We start from the raw sequence: 4,046 nt of genomic DNA, 5'->3' as shown, positions 1-4,046 counted from the left end.
TGTTTCTAACTTTGAGCATATTTAATATACAAAAATTAGATTATTTCAGCAAATTTCCAAAATTTAGAAATAATAATTAAAACATTAAGATTAACTACAACATATAAATAATTAATAAAACATTTTTTTTTTTGTACACACCTCATTTTTCAATGCATCTTAATACTTTGAAATTGCGTGATAGCGTGATCTAAAAAAATAGCAATGTAGCAACGAATGTGGGGATACTGAGCGTGTCATATTACAAAAGAAAAGATAATTACATATCTATAACTTCTATTTGCAGTTGTTACCTGAATCAATGACTTCTTCCCAAAGAAAATATAAGAGAACTAGAAGAGCAACGCGTCTGCCGAGGGAAGAGTAAGAGAAACAGAAATGAAGAAGAAATTATCTACGTGCATAAAATAGTAAAGTGTTGACATTCAAGTATTATTTATTTTTATTTTTTGTTATAATTTTTAAATGGTGGTCCTATAAACATATTTATTAGTTAAAATATTAATTATTGTTTCGTTATCTATGATATTATTATTAAAGTATAATGTAATAAGGGCTACTTTTGCTCTATAATATTATTTTTGCCTAAATAAAATTAAAGCTTTTAACGTATTTAATGAAATTATTATGACTATTATCCACAGAAAAAAATTGCCTTGCAATTTGTCTTCCTCACATATTCCAAGGGCAATCAAAGATTATCGACTCTCCCTTGATGAAAAAGTTGGATCCTGGAATAAGTTTATGCCAACTTCTTGATCAATACAAAAATGTGATTGTCCGTTATATTTCTATCTAACATATGTGCATTAAGAACATTAAAAACCTAATTCTGTTTTTCACTTATTATTTTAATACTTTGCTGCAAATTGAAAGATGAATTAATTTTTTATTAAAAAGTACAGCTGGAGAAGATGGTGGCTGCTGAGGGAGGACATGTTGCATAAATGTATTGTTTAATATTATGTCTAACTTATTCATATTAACAAATACACTCCAAATTCCATTTTTATCAAGCAGGTTGAATTTTAAGATATTTATCGTGGACACCCTGTACAACTGTCGGAACAACCGTTGGCTTGGGGGATCGCCAAAGGAGGTCAAGGGGGTGTTCTTTAAAAAACATCCGGCTGAAACAATGGCCCTGACGGTCGAAGCGTCCGACGGCAAAAATATGTGCTTTTTGATTACCATTACATAAGAGTGCAAATTGTTTTTTTTTTTCAGAATCTTCTGGAGCCTTAGCTTTAAGACATTAGAAAGATTATTCAGTGGATCCAGGTACCATCGATGGCTAAATACCAATTTCTTTATTTGGTTGGAGATAGCAACGCAAAATTAAAGGTATTCCTTACATATTCATATGTGTTCATGCTATAAAAGGCAAGAGTTGAGGCAAGTTTTCGTATTTCAGGAGAATAAGCTTCTCTACTATGCTGATTTAGTAATGGCTTTGTTTTGCAGTGATAGAAAAGTAGATCTGGAATTGCAGTTCCATTAAATTCTTGCAAAATTACCTCAGCTCCTTGCTTGACATACTTTTACTCTCTTAAGTCGTCCATTACTTCCTAAAATAATAATTAAATAAATAAATATTTTGTTCTTCAAGTTTCTATTAGTATTAGTCATTTATTTTTTTACCTTTATGGAATTTGCCTCTTTCTTTTATTGATAAGTCTGGGCTTTTAGCTTTTATTGCAAGTTCTCTACTTTTTCATCATTTTCCAGCCCTTCCTTTTGAGTGTCTTAATATCACCAAAGGAATAAAAATGATCAAGAACAACATTTTTTGAAAGATTTTGTAATAATTCTTGTTCCTTATTTTCTCGTTTTGCCTGTCTCAGTTTATTTTAGCAAAAATTTTTCCCCAATCGTCTGACCTAATGATTGATTTAATTAAAATTAAAATATCTACATTTTAAGATGGATTATTGCCATTGGTATTAAATTTTAATTTCCAATCCGAATTACTGTGTAGAAATAAAAACCTTTTTTGGTTCAGAACGTCTTGAACTCTCTTGCTGTATTTATTTTTAAAAAACTTCTGGAATTCCATTGAAAATGGTTTAAATAACATCATCTTTTAGGCAATGTCCCTCAGTCCTGGGAGTTTTACAACAATGAGCCTCAAAGTGACTTGAACATATAACTGCAGTTTTAAAGGGTTTAAAGTTGGCCCTCTCTGTGTTTCGGAGCCACTCTCTAAATCAAATAATGAGGCAAGATAAATGTCTTCATAGCTGAGATGCCAGTTGTAGAATTAATTATGAATTTGCCTTTTAAGGGACTCATCCTTAGGGAATCTGTGAAAACTAGATTTCCACAACTTTTTTTATCCCCTGATTTATATGAGTAGTTAAACACACGATTTCGATATTTTAGATAAAGTTCTATACGACTATATTAATATAATATAAATTATTACACTGTGTAACTATGAACTATAATATTATATTGTCAAATAGTAAGGGAGAACGTGTGGAAATGATATTTTTCTTGCCTTAGACGAGACTACAACTAAATCAGGTTATTACTTTTTTTTCGCATTGGATCCAGAGCATGAGGACTCTGTCTGAAAGTGGACTCAAATAAAGTTCTGAGTATTGGACGTAATAGATTTTTACTCTATTCTTTATATTATTTAGTATTTACTATTTAAAATGAGTAATTATTAATTGAATATGACGAGGATCTATAATGAATGTGCGAAATTAATAATTATGAATACACAATTAAGTTGTGTGTACAAATTTCTATATAACGAAGGTATTATGTTTGGGGAATGGATAACATTATTTATCTCGATTTATTGGTTATATCACTGCTTTTAGCCATACCATTAAAATTGAATTGAAGTCCTCGACGTAGGAGTCAATCGTTTAGAATTAGAAAACAAAATATTTGTTTCCGATTTGTATTTTAGAAGTAATTGAAACAAAGCTGTTCAGACCATGAGTGAGACAAATGAAATTGTTGGAAAATAGCAAGTAAGGTTTTTGACAATACAATAAGCTTTACCTTCGATGATAAAAAAATTTAGTTTCTCACCTCAGAAATCGGAGCCAAAATGTTTATTGAGACTTTTTACTTCGATATATGTATTTTTTTTTTGTTGTCAGCCTTCTTAACATCTTCCAAATTTATTTAATAAGGACATCCTAACAAAGACGGCGCAGAAAACCAATCAATACTGCAGTCATGAAACTTATTTGCGTCTAACACAAGGCGATAAAATTTCCTGGAATTTCTTTCTTAATATTTGGAAACACTTATTTATTTTGGAACTCCATTGGCTTTGCGATAGCATAGTGAAAAAAAAGGGCTTTTTAATTATAAAATTCAATTATCTTTACAAGATTTGGATAATTATCAATATGGAATGGAACGTTGAAGGAGACATGCATTTTGTTCATACCCCACATAAAATTAAAAGCCTTAGAACTGATTAAATTATATTATTTGACTTAAAATTCAAGTTATTATGGTGAATATGTATTTTCTTATGTAGTGGAAGCTAAAATTTTGTAAAGGGTTGGCTTCTATAATAAAAAAGGTCATGTGACAAAAATCTGGAACCCTTGCCATAAATCTAAGCCTTTCTTTGTGGATTATCGGCAAAAAAGGAATTGAAATAAAAAATATTTTTATAATTCAATTATTTAATGAAATTTAATGTTAATATGAATTATTCATCAGAAAAGTAAGAAATGTTGGAATTGTAATTACAGTTAGTCTTGAAATAAAAAAACATTTAAAAAATGAAACTACCTACATATTATATCTGCATTATTATTTTATACAAATGGAAATATTTTCTTTTTAATTTCATCGCTATTTTATTAACATAAGTTTATATATTCAAATCGTACATAATTTTTGTTCCATTTTCAATCAGACTTTGGTAATATCCTTCAAAATTATACCATTTAGGTTACATTTTAGAATCTTCGTGATGAGAATGGAATTATTATTTGACGTTCAACATAATATCAAATCTGAATCTTGGCAAAATCAATTTTGAAATTAAGAAGCTAGTATGATATAAA

The 4,046-nt window shown here is 29.2% G+C and overlaps 1 long non-coding RNA gene across 1 annotated transcript; it reads left to right on the top strand.

The window, feature by feature from the left end:
- The first annotated feature begins 322 nt into the window (after positions 1-322).
- Positions 323-3,313, top strand: LOC139907584 (uncharacterized). Its single transcript, XR_011784276.1, has 3 exons — positions 323-949; positions 1,018-1,344; positions 3,153-3,313. It is a non-coding gene; the product is annotated as an uncharacterized lncRNA (long non-coding RNA).
- The last annotated feature ends 733 nt before the right edge of the window (positions 3,314-4,046 follow it).

The sequence above is a fragment of the Lepeophtheirus salmonis genome, unplaced genomic scaffold (assembly GCF_016086655.4).
Source record: "Lepeophtheirus salmonis unplaced genomic scaffold, UVic_Lsal_1.4 unplaced_contig_9502_pilon, whole genome shotgun sequence".
Taxonomy (NCBI): domain Eukaryota; kingdom Metazoa; phylum Arthropoda; class Copepoda; order Siphonostomatoida; family Caligidae; genus Lepeophtheirus; species Lepeophtheirus salmonis.
The sequence above is the reverse complement of the archived record's forward strand: the minus strand, read 5'-3'. Positions and strand labels throughout refer to the sequence as shown.